The sequence below is a fragment of the Rattus norvegicus genome, chromosome 8 (genome assembly GCF_036323735.1).
Source record: "Rattus norvegicus strain BN/NHsdMcwi chromosome 8, GRCr8, whole genome shotgun sequence".
Lineage (NCBI taxonomy): Eukaryota > Metazoa > Chordata > Mammalia > Rodentia > Muridae > Rattus > Rattus norvegicus.
In genome coordinates this window covers 65,255,389-65,277,544 of record NC_086026.1, presented here as the reverse complement: position 1 = coordinate 65,277,544, position 22,156 = coordinate 65,255,389, and the positions used below count along the sequence as shown (strand labels likewise).

Sequence of the window (22,156 nt, the reverse complement as noted above, 5' to 3'; positions counted from 1 at the left end):
GGCTGACTAGGTAAACATGTTTGCCTTCCAAGGCTGATGACCTCAGTTTGATTCCAAGAACCCATATGAAAATGAAGGGGAGAAACAACTCCCCAAAGTTCTTTTCTGACTCTCACACACATTAGGACATGTACCACCCACAATACACATAATATGCACGTATATGCACAATAATAGTAACAACAGTAATAATGAAAGTAATTTTTAAAAAGATTTATTTATTTTATACCTATGAATACACTGTAGCTGTCCTCAGACACACCAAAAGAGGGCATCGGATCTCATTACAGATGGTTGAGCCCCGCCATGTGGTTGCTGGGAATTCAACTCAGGACCTCTGGAAGAGCAATCAGTGCTCTTAATCACTAAGCTGTATCTCTAGCCCTCAATAAAAGTAATTTAAAACCTAAAGTCATATATAGCTAATGAATATAGGATATATTAGCATTGGTCTGTGGTGGTTAAAATACATATTGTGGATACTTAGAAAGTAGTGTCATTTTTCTTGACTTGAAAATGGTCTGAAGAAATTATAGAAATCTGTAATGTAACATAACACTTATTGCAGTGTTTACACAGTTGTCCTAGGGTTTTTTTTCCCCACTAATGCCAAAAGCAACTTGGGATGGAAAGGGTTTATTTAGCTTATACTTCTAGGTAACAGTTCATCATAGAGAGAACACATGACTGGAGCTCAAACAGGAATCAGGAGGCAGGAACTGGAGCAGAGACCATGGAAAAACCATGTTTTACTGGCTTACTTTTCCACACTACCAAAGGAGTCTTTAGAAACCCTTGGTTCTATCTAGTGGGATGACCAACTATAGCCACCACCAAGCCCCTTAGAGAAATTCATTTTTACAATTTCTCTTTTTCTAAGCCACTCATATGGTACCACAATGTTATATATATATATATATATATACATATACATATATATGTAAATGTGTGTGTATGTATGTATGTATGTATGTATGTATGTATGTATGTATGTATGTATGTATAAAACATAGCTTCATTTTCATATATACATATAAAAGTTCCTGGGGAGCCATTCATCCAGTTTGGCCTGGAAACACTGGTTCTATTATCAGGTTGGGAATCAACAGCAGCGTCACCAAGGCACATCCACAAGGTGGCAACTGAGGAGCCATGCCGCCAGCACACTGCAGAATACCTTCCTCCTGCCATGTGCCTTTTTATCTAGACTGTTCTCAGAAGAGGCCTCCTAATAACGCCAGGCAGATCTTCTGGCATTAATTAAGGCAATCGAGACAATTCTCGATGAGGCTTCCTACTCATGTGATTCTAATTTGTGACAAGCAGGGATTAAAAATCAACCTTAATACTGATCCAAAATGTCATACCGATTTGATATTGCTTTAATTCCCATGGCTTAGAAGGACAACCATAGTTCTTCTAGTATAGACCACATCCATAGTCCATTATGCATACCGAGTTAATAACTCTGACCATGACAAGTGTTGTCATGAGCTGAAAGTTCTTTCTGTTCCTGTAGAATCGCACAAGGAACAAATGAAGGCCTCACAAAGAGAGGCAATACCACCACCGGCTGAGGTAAGATGGCTTTCTTTTTCCTCAGATAGAAAGGTTACTCATGTGATATACTTTATTTTTCTGGCTCTCGCATCTCAGAAATAAAACTGCTCACCCACTCTGGGTATTAGAGTATTTGCATAGGAAGAGGACAAAGGTCACCCATGATATGACACAGCATGAGAGGAAAGTATAAATCTTGTCAGGTTCCATAGTGCATGTCAGGAAGTGCTTCTTCTGCAAACATTTTCCTTTTTAGTTGAAAACATGTGTAAGAAGTTGACAGGCTATTGTACAGGAAAAGTTCCTGTTTCTTCTACAACTGTCCTCTTGTCTTTCTGCCGGGGTCTCCTAAAGTTAACACAGGTGGAATGAGTTTCCCCAAATATTGATATGTCAGAAGATTCTGATGCCCATTAAGGGACATTGAGGCAGTGAGACCTTTGAAGGATGAAGTCAGAGTAGATAATTGGGCTGCAGAGACACTCCCTAGAAGGGACTCATCTCACAGCACCAGGTTGTCATAATGTTTCTCTACTATGTTTCAAAGTAGCTTTGAGGAAACTCTTAGCAGGGGACAAAGGGATAAGTTTGCCTGATCTGGGCTAAATGGGCAAAAGTGTAAAAGATACTTATTTTCTTCACACATTACCCAGTCTCAGGTGTTTTGAAAGAGTATCACACAACAGACTAATATAGAATCCTTGACTTGGGTGTTCTTCCCAGTCCTATTTACCACTTCCCTGAGTCACTGTAAAAACTAAAGACCCGTGCAAACATAACTCAGTAAGAACTGGGCCTAAGAGTGTTTTCTCTAAATTTCAGGTCCGGTCAAGGAGGTGGAGATGCAGTACGTATTCTGGAATGACTTTCTTAGGACATGCTGTAGATAAGAACAGTGCCCATACTTGTCTTTGTCTTGTTCTCCACTATTTCAGAGCAATCTTCTGGCAATAAGGTTGTGAATTTAGCTTAAAACCACAGTGATACCCCAAGAGATACACCATGATCATTTGTCTATCATTCCCTATTTTACGCTAGTTGCTGTGAGATTTGATTTATGTGTTCTCCCCAAAGATAACCCAATTTGCTCAATAGAATTTTTAGCCAACTTTGTAAATGAGCAAGAGTGAGAGACCATGCTTTTCCTACATTTTTTAGTCAAAGATCAGAGATGTGAATGGTGGAATCATTTCTCAGCATGCCCTGCTACAGAAGAACTAACCTTGATTAAAGTGGATAGACATATGTGTTCCCAGACATATGGCATGAAAGTGACATTCCTAGTTATAACTTTCATCTATAAACTCATCAAAACATGGGTAGTCAAAACAGAAGAGTCATAGCTCTTTACAATAAACCCCAAACAAGTCTAGCCTATCAAGAACTCAAGTTACATCACGGATGCTCCAGTGGAAGAACCTGAAGGTCATTTCTATGTATCAGGCTTCAGATATTCACAACTGAGAAAGATAGAGGAAGCTCAAGTGTGCTGGGTTTTCTGTTTGTTTTTAGCTCTGTTGTTGGAATATCAGACTGTCATGAGCAAGGTTTGATGCTCAATATTAGAGAAACAAGGGTGTTGGCATGTAGGTTTGTAGTCCTAATATTCCAGAAGGTATTCAAAGAAGTTGAGTTTAATATCGTCTTCAGTCTTGGGCACTTCCTGACCATCCTGGGCTGAGCCATGAGACAATTCCTGAAAACATTAATTATTATTACCACACCACCACCACCACCACCACCACCACCACCACCACCACCACCACCACAATATCATCAACAGCAGCAAATAAAGGAACACATCTGTTCCTAGCCATATCATTCTGAAAATAGGATAGTCAACATCAGAAAACATGGTGAATGTGTATTAGAATTTGGTTTTCCTTCAACATGAGTCAATCCCAAAGGACCTGGGGAAATGCTTTAACATAATTAGAAACTATTCCCATGACTCCAAGAGCTACACACTGGTATAGGCTTTCTGTCTACTAAGAACTCCAGTCAACACTGGTCCCAGTCATTCTTTTAAGTTTTCCAGATGTCTTAGACTCTGTCCCTCAGAAGTATTTGCCCTCACTTCTGGTCAGTTCCCATATTGACTGTGAGTGAGAACACAGAGAGTCTATGCACTCTAGATTGTCCAGTCAGCACGAGATATGGTCGTTTCTAAAATGACTGTGGCTCAGGGCATGTTTGTGTGTACAGGCGTTAGCCAAGGTTTTTATTTAAGGTAGGTAGGACTGTGTGTACCCTGCCATTGGATGGTCTGTGGAGAAGAGAGTTAGATTGCTAACTGGACTTTGTTGAGGAACCAGTGACTAGATGTCACAGTTAGAGTGTCTATTTGCTGACATAAAATATCATGACAAAAAAGTAAGTTGGGTAGGAAAGGTTTTATTTGGCTTACAGATCATAGGAGGAAGTCAGGACAAGAACTCAGGCAGGGCTGCAACATGGAGGCAAGAGATGATGCAGAGCCTGCTCACTGGTTTGCTCAGCCTGCTTTCTTATAGAACCCAGGATGACTAGGCCAGGGATGGCACTGCCCACCATGTCTGGGTCCCCTGCTACCACCACCATTGATCATTAATTGAGAAAATGTCTTACCGCTGGATCTCATGGAGGCATTTTCTCAACTGAGGCTCCTCCTCCTCTGATGATTCTAACTTGTGTCAAGTTGACACACAAAACCAGCCAGTACACCAGAGAAGGTGTAAACTTTGGATTAGTGGGGCTTCTGTTCCTTGTTTGTTTTGTTTAGGCATTACAGACATCGTTGAGGGCAGTTGTCACCAAAAATGTGTTTGCACAGGCACAGTTCATTAAATCCTCTATGTCCAGTGAGTTGGAGGTCTTAAGCAAGGTGTGCCAACTGAAGGGAAGGGATGTTATTTTTTCCAACCCTCTCATGATAGCTAATTTGGAATATTCATTTGCATTTTTAGACTCATTAACCTTACTGTGAGTGCTTCGGCAATTGTAGTGCTGTCAATAAGAAAGCAGAACTGAGGACTAGCCCACATTTCACTGCATTCACATGATTCCTAAAGAGATTTGTGTGCTGATCACCATGCTACACTACTCTTCTGTGGACACTATCTCATGCACATGAATCAAGAGCTTAATTATGTAAGGACTGACCTGTCCTACATACAATAAGTGGTCATTGGTGCCTGCCATCTTGGAGAATTCTGAATCAGATACGTGCGGTGTTTCAACACAGCTACTATTAGGCTTCCTATCTTTAATGCAGTTCAGCTGACCTAGTTTTTGTTGTTGTTGCGAATGCATTACAGTTTCTGCAATCCTGAAAAGACTGGGTTTTGAAGAGATCAGTTCCCAGAAAGATCCTGAAATAATAGTCCTCTATACGACAGAAAAGGCCTGCACCACAAACGGTACAGTGGAAATTCAATCATTAGTTTGAGTTATTCATGATAGAGGAGAGACTGCACCTCCTCCGGGAAAAGAATGAGGACGTTTTGCAGTGTTCTTAACACAACCGTCCATTTCCCCCACTCATTTGTACAACTGTGATCCACACCTATCGTGGTTCTCACTGGATGGCGTGTGTCCTTGTGCGAGGAGGCCTGGCTTCACCTACCGCAGACACCAACCTGTGAGTCACTCTCCCCATTGACTGTCTTCCAGATATCCATGGCATGGACGACAGCACTGAGGGCAACTTGACTAGTGGGAGAAGTAAGTAATGCAGCCATGGCAAGCAATGGCATTTCTGGTCAGATTCCAGAGTCTAGGAGTAACTATGTTGTTCCTTCTGCTTGGGAGGCAGAGAAAGAGAAAGCCAATTCAGAAGATTCTCCAGTGGGCAGAAGTGATGATAAGACCTTCTCGTGAAATCATCCTATGTCAGTGGCTTTTGTTTTTTGATGTAATAAGCTGACACGAAGCATTTTAATGCAGGAAGTGTTTACTCTGGCTTCCAACTCAAGCATTCTATTATGGTGAGGAAGACATGTAAATGAGCGGGAACTGTGTTAGCAAACCTCAGTGTTCAGCAGGGACCAAATCGCCACTCTCCCTTACTTTTATATCAGTTTGCTGGTTTGCACCACGACAGATGCTTTACACAGCCAATACAATTGGTGCTATTGTAAAGGGAAATTCTAGTGTCTCCACCCAAGAAGCTATCACTGTACAGCAAAGAGTGAATACTTCAGCATCATTACATCATGTGCTTCTTAGTACACTCCCTTTTCTAGAACAATGTGCACTCTGTCAAGATTGAAATTGTCTGTTTGGTCTGTGAAATGGCGCCATTGGTAAATGTGCTTGCCTTTTGTAACTGTGACCTGATGACCTTGATTCCTGGAACCTACATAGAGGGGAAAGGAGAGAACCGTTTCCTCCAAGTTGTCTTGTGACTCCCACACACGTGCCGTGACATGTGCTCTAACGTACACTTCATGTACATGCACAGGTATAATAACAATAATGAAAGTAATTAAAAATTATATATCATTAATGAATGCGGTAGCTAGTCTTGATCTGTGGTGGATAAAAAAAATCCAGATCTCCAGAAATGTTAATTTTCTTTATTAAAATGACCCGAAGAAATGATAGAAATCTATCATCTAATCTTAACATTTATTTCCGTTTATCCAATCTAAGGAGAATTATTTTATATAATTTTGAGGAAAAATGCTGTTTTTCCTTATCGATTCTTCAGGTCTTCTTTTGCTTTCTTTTGCTTTCCATCTATGGCATAGTATAGGAGAAGCCTAACTTTGTTTCTTAAGTCTATCCATCAAGGCTAGGTGCTAGTGCACATATGTAAGTAGCAACTTTTCTTTAACCCACTAGATCCCAAATTATTGAGACACAGACTATTAGACTTACTTAATAAGATTTATAGCACAATAACTGAGAAATTATTAATCTAATTCTCCAAGGTAATCTGGCTACCTCCCAGCCAATATGCCCAAGATACCTGCATTTTAGTATTGATCTGGATCTGTCTGCTCCAGATGCATTCCCATGGTGTCTTCTGGACCCTCTCTTAGAGACAAAGTCTCTCTTCCTCTCTTTCTGTCCCCCTCTCCTCACTGTGATCAGAAGTTCAGCCCTATTCTCTCTGCTGCTCAGTCACTGGCTGATCAGCTTTTTATTGGCCAATCTGGGGATAATTGGGGAGCAATGTTTTTGCAACATTGAGACAGGAGATACTTAGAATAAGCATTATAATGGCATGTCTGGATTGCAGTCAGATATGGGGACACAGATACCAGCAATTGAATAATTCAAGGATAATCATTACACAATGCACAATAACATTATGCCTACAGCTAGGCATATAGACTCGATCCATATACCATTGTCCATATCAAGAGAAGAAGCCTCGGGGTTGGGGATTTAGCTCAGTGGTAGAGCGCTTGCCTAGGAAGCGCAAGGCCCTGGGTTCGGTCCCCAGCTCTGAAAAAAAAAAAAGAACCAAAAAAAAAAAAAAGGAGAAGAAGCCTCAGTATATATCAAGCAGTACTATGAGCTCAAAGTCATTTTGTGTCCTCTAGTGAAGTATAAGCGGAACCAAATGAAGGCCTCACAAGAACAGAATGACAAATTGTCACTGATTAAGGTAAGATGGCCTCCTCTTTTCCTAAGATAGGAACATTAGTTCCATGATTCCTTTATTTATGTATAGCTACCACATTTGAGTAATAATGCTGATGAGTTAGAGAGCAGATATTCCTAGGAAGAGGGGGAATTATGCTAAGTCACCCATGGCATGATACAGCATGAGAGAAGACTGTGAATTGTGTCAGGTTCCACAGAGTGTGTCAGGAAGCTCTTCTGACAGTTACCTGTTTAGATTAAAACATATAGAAGAGTTGACAGGCATGTGGTATATGAAAAGCTACTTTTTTTCTGCGTCTATTCTCTTGACTTCCCTCTGAGGACTTCTAAGGTTAGCGCACTTGGAATGAGTTTCCTTAAATATTGATGTGGTAAAAGTTTCTGATGTTCATTGAGGGACACTAAGATGATAAGTTCTTTAAAGCACGAAGTTAGAGCAGATAATTAGGAGGAAGAGGCACTCCTTTGAAGAAATTCATCTCACAAGATCAGATTGTCAATGTTTCTCTGCCAAGTTTTAATGTAGCTTTTGGGAATCCCTTTTGTAGAGGACAAAGATATAGATTTGCCTGATCATGCTTGATAGGCATAAGTGAGAAAATACTTGCTTTTTTTTTTTTTACACACTACCTAGACTCAGGTATTTTGTGACAGCATCAAACAGAACAATACATATTCTTTATTAGTTCTCCAATAAAACAAGAGAACCAAAGACCTGTGCAAACACAATTCACTACGATCTGGACCTAAGAGTGTTTTCTTTAAATTGCAGGTCCGATCGAGTACAAGGAGATGCTGTACGTATTCTGGAGTGGCTTTCTTAGGACACACTGTAGATAAGAACTCTGCCCTTACTTCTTGTCTTTGTCTGGTTCCCTGGTGTTTTCAGAGCAAATTGCTGGCAAGGAGGATTTAGAGTATAGTTTAAGATCACAACTGATATTCTACGTGACAAATCATGGTTATGAGTCTATAGTTATCTTGGTCCCCTTAGCTGCCTTGGGATTTTGTGTATAATGACATGGCTGTGTGTGTTTCTCTTAACTTTCCAAACCAATTTCCAACATTAGTTTTGTCAATGAAAGAAATCAGAGTTCATCCATTTGCTAAATTAATTAGGTCAGAGCTTATCACAGCCATGTATGGTAAATTAATTTCTTAGCAAACCATGCTAAAGGAGAACCAACTAGGAGAGGGAGATAAGTGACCAAGGTGGATTGCTAGGGAGTATGAGAGAGCTAAATGTGTTTCCCAGACATCTGGGATAAACATCACATTTCAGCTTATAACCTCTGCCTCTCATTCTATAAAGATATGTATAGACATTATATAGAAATCTCAGTTTTCTAGCATATACCTGGAATATGCTTTACCTCCAGAGAACCCAAACACTACTGTGGTAGTTCCAGTGGTCAAAAACTAAAGGTATCTTCTGTGCTTCAGGCTACAGCAGATAACCCAGGTGTATCGATATAGGGCACTTTGTTTTGTTTTGGTTTGGTTTGGTTTAGCTCAGCTATTGGAATACCATGCTGATATGTGTGAAGCCCAGAGACTGATATGCAACACTAGATTGATAGCACAGAAACTAGGGTGTTAGCACATAATTTTGTAATCCTAGCATTCCAGAAGGAGATGCAGGATGGTCAGGAATTTAATGTCATCTTCAGTCTTAGGCATTTTCTCAATAGTCCAGGTTGTGATAACTACCCTTCCCTAAAACAGCAATTACCATCACCACCATGAAAAGAAAAAGAAAAAGTCCACCTCCTTGTAAGTCATAGCCCTCCAACATAGGAAACGGTTCATCAGAATACGCGGTACATGTGTGCCAGGACTGGGCTTCACTTCAGTGTGACTGGTTCTAGAAAGAATTGATGAAACATTTCAGCACAATAGAACCTGTTACTGTGAGTCCAAAATCCACACAGTTCAGGGCTTGCCCACTAAGAACTCCAGTCATCCCTGAAGTTATTAATTTGGTCTCAGCCATTCTTTTGACCATAAATGTTCAAGCCAATCTAGACTCTGTCCTTCAAAAGTACTTGCACTCAAAGATGGTCAGTCCCCACATTGGATAGTAAGTAAGATTGAGGAGAGCCCATGCAGTCAACGGATCCATGCTGTCAGCTTTGGAGGGTCATCATTTCTAAGATGCCCTTTTCCTTAAGGTGTGGCTATTTACTGAGGCATTAGGGAAGGAGGGCTTGGTTAAGGGAATGGGACTATGTTTCTTGTTTATGGATACAGTGTGGATTGAAGATTTTGTAGAGCAGAGACTGGACTCTGAGCAAAGAGTAAGCAAGGGCAGCTGCATACTTTGAGCTACTAAAGTCACTGCCTTCTCTTAGGCAGTTTAGTCCAGGAAACATTGACGGTGCTGAGGTCTATTGCTACTAAGTAAGTAATATGAACAGATCTAGTCCATTAAATCACCAGAATTCTTGGCATGTCAGTTTAGATTGAGGATTTATGCAAGGTTTGTTGATTGAAGGGGCGAGGGGAGTATCTGTTTTTGTTCAGCCATTATGTGCCAAGTGGGTTAAACTAACTTGGAATCAGAATCATTTTGAGGTCCTCTCCTAGTGTGGTTGCCTGATCATTAGAAATTTACATGAAGAGGCCACAGAGAGGGCTAAACAGTGGTGAACAAATGCTACCCATTTGAACTAACCTGGTTCCTCATATCACTTCTTCAAAAGGAAATGGCCAGTTTTTGAAGGCCATTCAAAATCAGGATTGGAAAAGTGGACCATCTATCCCTATCAATTTTCTGTCAGATAATTTTGTCCTTTCTAGTAAGGTTACTATTACAATGCCTCAGACAAAAGTAAGAAGTAAAGATGATCTCTTAACAACAACGCCCTTTCCTTTCGGCGATATTATATGCTGTGCACAAACTGTAAAACATCATGTTATGTGAAGAATAAAGAAGAAACAACCATTGCCCGATGACCTGGCATTGTGGCATCATACATACTCTCTCTCTGAATCTAACAGTGACCTCTGGCTGAATTTTCTGGCCTTTAGCAAACACCGTCGAGCTCCCTTTCAGTGCTAGTGATTTCCTTTAGGGCTTGACATTCATTTACTCCTTTGGACTCGTTAGGCTTCATGGGAGACCTTAGGAAGTTGAAGTGTCACATAGTTTCAAGAACAGAGAAATGTGGAGTTGCCCAAATTCCACTGTGTTCACATGATTCTTAGCATTATTTGGATGCTGACCATCCTGCACACTCAGTCAAATGCTCTTCTGTCCATCTCATCCTCCGCATGGATTGAGGTCTGATCTACGCTGACCATGCCATATGTTAAATGATGTCCTTGATACTCCAGAAGTGATGCTGGGAATCAAACAAATGTGCTTGCAAGTCAGTAATGAGATCAAATGTTTAAACACAGAGCAATGGTTACCCTTCCTTTCATGTGGTTCAGCTAACCTCAATTTTGTTGTGAATGCATTCCAGTTTCTGCTCTACTGAAGAGACTGGGTCTCAGATGGGCCCAGGATGGTGAACACAGCAGCGTACCTCAAATAAAGACTGTGCTTACAGCCGAAAAGGCCTGTGGTACTCATGACGGTACTGTGAAAATTCAATCATGTTTGAGTTCTTACAATTAACTTTGAATGTGTTTTGCCTGCATGGATATGGGTGCACCACATGTTGTGTAGCACCAATGGAGGTAAGAAGAGAGCATGGAATTCCCCGGAATTGGAGTAATACATGATTGTGAACCACAATACTATTGTAGAAATATTTAATTTCAATACAGGGCTTCTACCCAGCCTTTGGACATTCATTTCCTGGATAAAAGAAACAGTCTTCATATTTATAATAAGCCTTCATCAGCAGTAAAGCTTGCAGATATCTAGCCTCTATGCTATTAGAATCTATTTATCTGTAACCCCAAGTTATAATTTGCATATTCCATCTGGGCAGCTCTTAACTCCAATAGTCCAGCCCTCATGGCTATGTTTTCATGACTCACCTCCCCCATAGCGGCTTCCTCCTCTCTCCCCCTTCTTCTCCATCTCCTCACCGTTCTTTCCTGATCCCAATTCCAGGGAACCCCAAGTCCTGCTTCTCTCAATTCTGCCCATATGGTTACAGGCTATAGTTATAGGCTATATGTTACAGCTATAGGCTGCAGGCATCTTTATTCACCAATCAGGGATACCTTGGAGGGCAAGGTCACATAGTGTCACTTGGGTCTATTTGCAGATTCTCTTGTCCTTGGGGGCAACTAGGCCTCAGAGGCTAGAATTTAGCAGAATAATACATAGCAAAAGACAAAACTTCAACACCATGTGGGTACTGTGAATCGAACCCTAGTCCTCTGGAAGAACAGTGCTCTTAACTATAGAGCTGTCTCTCAAGTTCCTAGTTTGCTATTGATAGGAACTATAAGTATGATTGTATCTCCTATGTCAAAAGAATTAAGGTGTTTTGCAGTATTTTTAATATGTGGGGTGTTACTTTATCTCATTAGTAGAATGTCTATTGTTCTCAGTGAATGATGTGACCCAAAGGAAGTTGGGTTTGTTCTTATGTGAAGCAAGGTGGCTTTACCTAGTACAGTCACCAAGGTATGAGCCACTCACTGTCTCCATTGACTTTCTTCCAGATATTGATATGTTTGAAGACAACGTTGAGGATGACTTGGGTAGGGAGAACATCCTTTAAAGTGATGACCTTGGTGGTGGTCGGTAATGGTATTCCTGGTCATATCCAACTCTTCCCTGATTTTCTTCCAGGTAGTGATATGTTTGAAACAGACACTGAGGATGACATGAGTAGGAAGAAAAGCCTCTAAAGTGATGACCTTGGTGGTGGTAGGTAATGGTATTCCTGGCCATATCCAACTCTTTCCTGACTTTCTTCCAGATATTGATGATTTGGATGTGGACGATTTGGAGGATGAGTTGGGTAAGGGGAACAGCCTTCAAAGAGATGGTCTTGGCAGTGGTAGGTCATTGCTGGTCAAATCCATTTCTTCATTGATTTTCTTTCAGAAATCCACAATATATATAAGAGTGACTCTGAGAATTGCTTGAGTAGTGACGACAGCCTGCACAGCTATGAATTTGTTACTGGTAGGTAATGGCATTCCTGGTCAGATACAATGAACAGTGTCTTAGTTTGGGTTTTACTTCTGTGAACAAGCACCATGACTATGGCAACTCTTATGAGGACAGCATTTAATTGGGGCTGGCTTACAGGTTCAGAGGTTCAGTCCATTATCATCAAGGCAAGAGTATCATGGCAGCATTCAGGCAGGCATGGTGCCGCAGGAGCTGATAGTTCTACATCTTTATCCCAAGTCAAACAGGAAAAGACTAGCTTCCAGGCAGCTGGGAAGAAGGTCTTAAAGCCCAGGCCCACAGTGACACACCTACTCCAAGGCTACATCTTCAAATAGTGCCACTTTCTGGGCCAAACATACTCAAACCACTACAAACACTACAAACTGCCTAGTAACAGTCAGGTTATTCCTTCTGCTTGGACGGCAGAGGAAGAAAGTCGATTCAAGAGTCTTCCAAAGGGACAGAAACGGTGACCAGAATCTACGACTGGATCACTGTGCTTTAATTTTTTTCATGGCCATGATGAAATAACTTGACAGGAAACAATCTAATGGAGGAAGGGTTGACTGTGGCTTCTGGTTGAAGTGAGTCATCGAATTATGTTAAAGAAGACATGGAAGGTAGCAGGAAAGAGGCAGGGGACTAGCTGATCACATCACATTCACAAACTGAAATCAGAAGGTGGAGGGTTAACAGTTTAGGTCCTCCATGATGATTCACTGCATCCAAGAAGGCTCCAACTCTAAGGAGTCTAAGGTCTTCCTAAACAGCACCACTGGCTCCATAGTGCATGTTTAAACACAAAGGCTGTGAGGGGCATTTTACATCCAGACTAGAACTCGTACTATTCAGTTTATGGCCTCATATGAATTAACCACATAAGGTCATGAATGTGGAATCTAAACAAAAAGTTCCTAGTCTATTCCATGTTTGTCTTGTTTTTCCCACAGAGGAATATATGTTCTAAGTAAGAAGACAATGTCATCTTTTTTGTATATCATTTAGTTCCTCAAACCAAAGCTCATTGTCTCCTATGTCCCTGTCCTGACAGTTTGTAGTATTCTATAGTTTAGACATTTCCCATGTGCCACCTTTTGCTGAAACCACCTATGGTGTAGGGGCTCCAGAGGGAGGAAATCTGTATCACAAACTCTGTGGGGATGTGCTTTTTATATATAATGGCATAGAAAATGACAGCGGAAACTGTCATGTAAAACTACTAGACACTCACACAGAAAACGATTGTTTCCATCCTTCTTTATGTCCCTGTGTATCTCCTGTGCTGATACCTGAGGAGATACAGAGCTTGCCTTGAAGAACAGCCACTTTCCTATGAGCAGGCTGCTGGCTAAACAGAAGCCCTCATATTTATGAGACATTAATAATGTATGATGGTGGGGTTTCCCTGTGTAACCAAAGTTTTAACATATAATATAAATGTATATAATATTTAATATATAATTTCAATGTACCCAGTCTTCCTGTAACCTATGTAGAACAATGGTGGCTTATATTAGGAATAAACTCCAAGTACACTCTCAGGCCAACTTAGGGACTTTTTTTTCATCTTTATTAAATTGGGTGTTTCTTTTTTTTTTTTTTTGGATATACAATCTAACATAATTTATTGAAAATGTTCTCATTTACCAATGTGTTAGTATACATTAAAAATTTAACAATGCATTTTTACCTTTCTTCTATTCATTATTTGCCCATTTTTAAAATCTAAAATATATTATTTTAAGTATAATAGATGTTTACCCTGGTAATTTATGTTCTCCCAACTTAATGCACTTGGCAACTGACATGTCAAACATATGCTGAAGTTATAAACAAATCTTCAGGAAGCAATATCTTAATAATAATATTAACAATGTATAAATGATAAATACACTTATTCATGTCTGTTTAAAAGACAGCATTATTTTTAGTTTACTTGCTCCTCATAGTTCTGAAAATTGGTAATTATACTTTAAACCTTGGTTATATTCATGTGGGATTTAACACTGCAGTTTTGAAATAATATTTTCTATTTTTTTTTAATTTTGAAGAAGTAATGTATACCTGTCCTGGTTCCTAAGCATGGACGAAAGAGAGGAGTTGTGGAAAATCGTATACTTCAGTAGGAGATCATAAATTGGGTGTTTCTTATCTATATTTCAAATGTTATTCCATTTCCTGGTTTCCAGACCAAAATTGCCCTAGCCCCTCCCCTTCTATATGGGTGTGCTCCTCCCCATCCTTCCCCCATTACCACCCTCCCTCCAACAATCCCATTCACCAGCAGGACCAAGGCTTTCCCCTTCCACTGGTGTCCCTGTTAGGCTATTCATTGCTACCTATGCAATTGGAGCCCAGAGTCAGTCCATGTATATTCTTTAGGTAGTGGCTTAGTCCCTGGAAGCTCTGGTTGGTTGGCATTGTTGTTCATATGGGGTCTCAGGCCCCTTCAGTTCTTTCAGTCCTTTCTCCGATTCCTTCAATGGGGGTCCCGTTCTCAGTTCAGTGGTTTGCTGCTGGCATTCGCCTGTGTATTTGCCATATTCTGACTGTGTCTCTCAGGAGAGATCTACATCCGGTTCCTGTTGGCCTACACTTCTTTGCTTCATCCATCTTATCTAGTGTGGTGGCTGTATATGTATGGGCCACCTGTGAGGCAGGCTCTGAATGGGCGTTCCTTCAGTCTCTGTTCTAAACTTTGCCTCCCTATCCCCTCCTAAGGGTATTCTTGTTCCCATTTTAAAGGAGGGAAGAATTTGCATTTTGCTCATCCTTCTTGAGTTTCATGTGGTCTGTGCATCTTGGGTAATTCAAGCATTTGGGCTAATATCCACTTATCAATGAGTGCATACCATGTGTGTTTTTCTGTGATTGGGTTACCTCACTCAGGATGATATTTTCCAGTTCCATCCATTTGCCTATAAATTTCATGAAGTCATTGTTTTTGATAGCTGAGTAATATTCCATTGTGTAGATGTACCACATTTTCTGTATCCATTCCTCTGTTGAAGGACATCTGGGTTCTTTCCAGCTTCAGGCTATTATAAATAAGGCTGCTATGAACATAGTGGAGCATGTGTCTTTGTTATATGTTGGGGCATCTTTTGGGTATATGCCCAGGAGAGGTATAGCTGGGTCCTCAGGTAGCGCAATGTCCAATTTTCTGAGGAACCTCCAGACTGATTTCCAGAATGGTTGTACCAGTCTGCAATTCCACCAACAATGGCGGAGTGTTCCTCTTTCTCCACATCCTCGCCAGCATTTGCTGTCACCTGAGTTTTTGATCTTAGCCATTCTCACTGGTGTGAGGTGAAATCTCAGGGTTGTTTTGATTTGCATTTCCCTTATGACTAAAGATGTTGAACATTTCTTTAGGTGCTTCTTAGCCATTCGATATTCCTCAGCTGTGAATTTTTTGTTTAGCTCTGAACCCCATTTTAAATATGGTTATTTGTCTCCCTGCAGTCTAACTTTGTGAGTTCTTTGTATATTTTGGATATTAGCCCTCTATCAGTTGTAAGATTGGTAAAGATCTTTTCCCAATCAGTTGGTAGGGATTCTGTCCTAACGACTATGTCCTTTGCCCTACAGAAGTTTTTTAGCTTTATGAGATTCCATTTGTCGATTCTTGATCTTAGAGCATAAGCCATTGGTGTTTCTCCAGTGCCCATGTGTTCAAGATTCTTCACCACTTTTTCTTCTATTAGTTTGAGTGTATCTGGTTTGATGTGGAGGTCCTTGATCCACTTGGACTTAAGCTTTGTTCAGGGTGATAAGAATGGATCGATCTGCATTCTTTTACATGCTGACCTCCACTTGAACCATCACCATTTGCTGAAAATGCTATCTTTTTTCCATTGCATGGTTTTGGCTCCTTTGTCAAAAATCAAGTGCCCATAGGTGTGTGGATTCATTTCTGGGTCTTCAGTTCTATTCCACTGGTCTATCTTCCTGTCTCTGTACCAAAACCATACAGTTTTTTTTTTTTTATCACTATTGCTCTATAATACTGGTTGAGTTCAGGGATAGTGATTCCCATGGAGGTCCTTTTGTTGAGGATAGTTTTAGCTATCCTGGGTTTTTTGTTATTCCAGATAAATTTGCAAATTGTTCTAACTCTATGAAGAAGTGAATTGGAAGTTTGATGGGGATTGCATTGAATTTGTAGATCGCTTTTGGTAAAATGGCCATTTTTACTATATTAATCCTGCCAATCCATGAGCATGGGAGATCTTTCCATCTTCTGAGGTCTTCTTCAATTTCTTTCTTCAGAGTCTTGAAGTTCTTATTGTACAGATCTTTTACTTGCTTGGTTAAAGTCACACTGAGATATTTTATATTATTCGGAACTATTACGAAGGGTGTCGTTTCCCTAATTTCATTCTCAGTTTGTTTCTCTTTTGTGTAGAGGAAGGCTACTGATTTATTTGAGTTAATTTTATACCTAGCCACTTTGCTGAAGTTGTCTATCAGCTTTAGCAGTTCTCTGGTGGAACTTTTGGGATCACTTAAATATACTATCATATCATCTGCAAAAAGTGATATTTTGACTTCTTCTTTTCCGATCTGTATCCCCTTGACCTCCTTTTGTTGTCTGATTGCTCTGGCTAGAACTTCAAGAACTATATTGAATAAGTAGGGAGAGAGTGGGCAACTTTGTCTAGTTCCTGATTTTAGTGGGATTGCTTCAAGTTTCTCTCCATTTAGTTTAATGTTAGCAACTGGTTTGCTGTATATGGCTTTTACTATGTTTAGGTATGGGCCTTGAATTCCTATTCTTTCCAGGACTTTTATCATGAAGGGGTGTTGAATTTTGTCAAATGCTTTCTCAGCATTTAATGAAATGATCATGTGGTTTTGTTCTTTCAGTTTGTTTATATAATGGATCACGTTGATGGTTTTCCGTATTTGAACCATCCCTGCATGCCTGGGATGAAGCCTACTTGATCATGGTGGATGATTGTTTTGATGTGCTCTTGGATTCGGTTTGCCAGAATTTTATTGAGTATCTTTGCATCGATATTCATAAGGGAAATTGGTCTGAAGTTCTCTTTCTTTGTTGGGTCTTTGTGTGGTTTAGGTATAAGAGTAATTGTGGCTTCATAGAAGGAATTCGGTAGTGCTCCATCTGTTTCAATTTTGTGGAATAGTTTGGATAGTATTGGTACGAGGTCTTCTATGAAGGTCTGATAGAATGCTGCACTGAACCCATCTGGACCTGGGTTCTTTTTGGTTGGGAGACTTTAAATGACTGCTTCTATTTCGTTAGGAGTTATGGGGTTGTTTAAATGGTTTATGTGTACCTGATTTATATTCAGTACCTGGTATCTGTCTAGGAAATTGTCCATTTCCTCCAGATTTTCAAGTTTTGTTGAATATAGGCTTTTGTAGTAGGATCTAATGATTTTTTTAATTTCCTCTGAATCTGTAGTTATGTCTCCCTTTTCATTTCTGATTTTGTTAATTTGGACACACTCTCTGTGTCCTCTGGTTAGTCTGGCTAAGGGTTTATCTATCTTGTTGATTTTCTCAGAGAACCAGCTTTTGGTTCTGTTGATTCTTTGTATAGTCCTTTTTGTTTCTACTTGGTTGATTTCAGCTCTGAGTTTGATTATTTCCTGCCTTCTACTCCTCCTGGGTGTATTTGCTTCTTTTTGTTCTAGAGCTTTTAGGTGTGCTGTCAAGCTGGTGACATATGCTCTCTCCTGTTTCTTTCTGCAGGCACTCAGAGCTATGAGTTTTCCTCTTAGCACAGCTTTCATTGTGTCTCATAAGTTTGGGTATGCTGTACCTTCATTTTCATTAAATTCTAAAAAGTCTTTAATTTCTTTCTTTATTTCTTCCTTGACTAGGTTATCATTGAGTAGAGCATTGTTCAATTTCCACGTATATGTGGGCATTCTTCCCTTATTGTTATTGAAGACCAGGTTTAGGCCATGGTGGTCTGATAGCCCGCATGGGATTATTTCTATCTTTCTGTACCTGTTGAGGCCCGTTTTTTGACCAATTATTTGGTCAATTTTGGAGAAAGTACCATGAGGAGCTGAGAAGAAGGTATATCCTTTTGCTTTAGGATAGAATGTTCTATAAATATCTGTTAAGTCCATTTGGCTCATGACTGGTCTTAGTCTGTCTACGTCTCTGTTTAATTTCTGTTTCCATGATCTGTCCATTGATGAGAGTGGGGTGTTGAAATCTCCCACTATTATTGTGTGAGGTGCAATGTGTGTTTTTAGCTTTAGTAAGGCTTCTTTTATGTATGGAGGTGCCCTTGTATTTGGGGCATAGATATTTAGGATTGAGAGTTCATCTTGGTGGATTTTTCCTTTGATGAATATGAAGTGTCCTTCCTTATCTTTTTTGATGACTTTTAGTTGAAAATTGATTTTATTTGATATTAGAATGGCTACTCCAGCTTGCTTCTTCTGACCATTTGCTTGGAAAGTTGTTTTCCAGCCTTTCACTCTGAGGTAGTGTCTGTCTTTGTCTCTGAAACACACCTCAGAGACAAATTTCCTGTAGGCAGCAGAATGCAGGGTCCTCATTGCATATCCAGTTTGTTAATCTATGTCTTTTTATTGGGGAATTGAGTCCATTGATGTTGAGAGATATTAAGGAATAGTGATTATTGCTTCCTGTTATATTCATATTTGGATATGGGGTTATGTTTGTGTGCTTCTCTTCTCTTTGTTTTGTTGCAAAAAGATTAGTTTCTTGCTTCTTCTAGGGTGTAGCTTGCCTCCTTATGTTGGGCTTTACCATTTATTATCCTTTGTAGTGCTGGATTTGTAGAAAGATATTGTGTAAATTTGGTTTTGTCATGGAATATCTTGGTTTCTCCATCTATGTTAATTGAGAGTTTTGCAGGATACAGTAACCTGGCTGGCATTTGTGTTCTCTTAGGGTCTGTATGACATCTGTCCAGGATCTTCTGGCTTTCATAGTCTCTGGCAAAAAGTCTGGTGTGATTCTGATAGGTCTGCCTTTATATGTTTCTTGACCTTTTTCCCTTACTGCTTTTAATATTCTTTATTTTGTGCATTTGTTGTTTTGACTATTATGTGACGGGAGGAGTTTCTTTTCTGGTCCAATCTATTTGGAGTTCTGTAGGCTTCTTGTATGTTTATGGGTATCTCTTTCTTTAGGTTAAGGAAGTTTTCTTCTATGATTTTGTTGATGATATTTACAGGTTCTTTGAGCTGGGAGTCTTCACTCTCTTCTATACCTATTATCCTTAGGTTTGATCTCCTCATTGAGTCCTGGATTTCCTGTATGTTTTGGACCAGTAGCTTTTTCCGCTTTACATTATCTTTGACAGTTGGGTCGATGATTTCTGTGGAATCTTCTGCTCCTGCGATTCTCTCTTCTATCTCTTGTATTGTGTTGGTGAAGCTCGTATCTACGGCTCTGTGTCTCTTCTTTTGGTTTTCTATATCCAGGGTTGTTTCCATGTGTTCTTTCTTGATTGCTTCTATTTCCATTTTTAATTCCTTCAATTGTTTGATTGTGTTTTCCTGGAATTCTTTCAGGGATTTTTGTGATTCCTCTCTGTAGGCTTCTACTTGTTTATTTATGTTTTCCTGTGTTTCTCTAAGGGAGTTCTTCACATCTTTCTTGAAGTCCTCCAGCATCATGATCAAATATGATTTTGAAACTAGATCTTGCTTTTCTGGTGTGTTTGGATATTCAGTGTTTGCTTTGGTGGGAGAATTGGTCTCCGATGATGCCATGTATTCTTGGTTTCTGTTGCTTGGATTCCTACGTTTGCCTCTCGCCATCAGATTATCTCTAGTGTTACTTTGTTCTGCTTTTTCTGACAGTGGCTAGACTGTCCTATAAGCCTGTGCATCAGGAGTGCTGTAGACCTGTTTTCCTGTTTTTTTTTCAGCCAGTTATGGGGACAGAGTGTTCTGCTTTCGGGCGTGTAGTTTTTCCTATCTACAGGTCTTCAGCTGTTCCTGTGGGCCTGTGTCCTGAGTTTACTAGGCAGGTCGCTTGGAGTAGGAAGGTTTGTCTTACCTGTGGTCCTGAGGCTCAAGTTTGCTCGTGGGGTGTTGCTTATGAGCTCTCCGTGGGGGTAGCAACCAGGAAAATCTGTGCCGCCCTTTCCGGGAGCTTCCGTGCACCAGGGTTCCAGATGGCATTTGGTGTTTTCCTCTGGAATCAGTAATGTGTGCAGAGTGCAGTCTCTTCTGGTTTCCCAGGCGTGTCTGCCTCTCTGAAGGTTTAGCTCTCCCTCCCACGGTATTTGGGTGCAGAGAACTGTTTATTCGGTTGGTCCCTTCAGGTTCCAGTGGTGTCTCAGACGCAGCGGACCTGCTGCTCCTGGCCCCTCCTCTACGGGAACCCAGAGGCCGTATACAGTGGGCCAGGGATGTGGGCAGGGGTGGGCAGTGTTGGTGGTCTCTTCTGCTCTGCAGTCTCAGGAGTGCCCACCTGTCTAGGCGGTGAGGTCTCTCTCCCACGGGGTTTGGGAGCAGGGAGCTGCTGTGGGCAGGGATCTGCAGGTTTGGGACTCCCGCTAAAAACTGGAAGTGCCTCCCTTTTCATTTCTGATGTTAATTTGGACACACACTCTGTGCCCTGTGGTTAGTCTGGCTAAGGGTTTATCTATCTTGTTGATTTTTTCAAAGAACCAGCTTTTGGTTCTGTTGATTCTTTGTATAGTCCTTTTTGTTTCTACTTGGTTGATTTCAGCTCTGAGTTTGATTATTTCCTGCCTTCTACTACTCCTGGGTATGTTTGCTTCTTTTTGTTCTAGAGCTTTTAGGTGTGCTGTCAAGCTGTTGATATATGCTCTCTCCTGTTTCTTTCTGCAGGCACTCAGAGCTATGAGTTTTCCTCTTAGCACAGCTTTCATTGTGTCCCATAAGTTTGGGTATGTTGTACCTTCATTTTCATTAAATTGTAAGAAGACTTTAATTTCTTTCTTTATTTCTTCCTTGACTAGGTTATCATTGAGTAGAGCATTGTTCAACTTCCATGTATATGTGGGCGTCCTTTCCTTATTGTTTGTTATTGAAGACCAGCTTTATCCCATGGTGGTCTGATAGGACGTATGGGATTATTTCTTTCTGTGTCCGTTGAGGCCTGTTTTGTGACCAATTATATTTTCTCTCAATTTTGGAGAAAGTACCATGAGGTGGTGAGAAGAAGGTATATATTTTTGTTTTAGGATAGAATGTTCTATAAATATCTGTTAAGTCCATTTGGTTCATGACTTCTCTTAGTCTGTCTATGTCTCTGTTTAATTTCTGTATCCATGATCTGTCCATTGATGAGAGTGGTGTGTTGAAATCTCCTACTATTATTGTGTGAGGTGCAATGTGTGTTTTGAGCTTTAGTAAGGTTTCTTTTATGTATGTAGGTACCCTTGTATTTGGGGCATAGATATTTAGGATTGAGAGTTCATCTTAGTGGATTTTTCCTTTGATGAATATGAAGTGTCCTTCCTTATCTTTTTTGATGACTTTTGGTTGAAAATCGATTTTTTTCCATATTAGAATGGCTACTCCAGCTTGCTTCTGCAGACCATTTGCTTGGAAAGTTGTTTTCCAGCCTTTTACTCTGATGTAGTGTCTGTCTTTGTCTCTGAGGTGTGTTTCCTGTAGGCAGCAAAATGCTGGGTCCTCATTATGTATCCAGTTTGTTAATATGTGTCTTTTTATTGGGGAATTGAGTCCATTGATGTTGAGAGATATTATGTAATAGTGATTGTTGCTTCTTGTTTTCTTCGTATTCGGGGGTGACATTATGTTTTACGCTTCTCTTCTCTTTGTTTTGTTGCAAAAAGATTAGTTTATTGCTTTTTCTAGGGTGTAGCTTGCCTTCTTTTGTTGGGCTTTACCATTTATTATCCTTTGTAGGGCTGAATTTGTAGAAAGATATTGTGTAAATTTGGTTTTGTCATGGAAT

General features: G+C 40.2%; 1 long non-coding RNA gene across 1 annotated transcript in view; it reads left to right on the top strand.

The window, feature by feature from the left end:
* Positions 1–22,156, top strand: part of LOC501003 (similar to PGC7) — a 65,564-nt gene that overhangs the window by 32,000 nt on the left and 11,408 nt on the right. Inside the window, exons 17-27 of the long non-coding RNA NR_175005.1 lie at positions 1,520–1,578; positions 2,383–2,407; positions 4,857–4,958; positions 5,212–5,262; positions 7,092–7,156; positions 7,928–7,952; positions 10,623–10,736; positions 11,782–11,820; positions 11,912–11,950; positions 12,042–12,083; positions 12,170–12,250. This is a non-coding gene — a long non-coding RNA (similar to PGC7). The remainder of the gene's footprint in view (positions 1–1,519; positions 1,579–2,382; positions 2,408–4,856; positions 4,959–5,211; positions 5,263–7,091; positions 7,157–7,927; positions 7,953–10,622; positions 10,737–11,781; positions 11,821–11,911; positions 11,951–12,041; positions 12,084–12,169; positions 12,251–22,156) is intronic.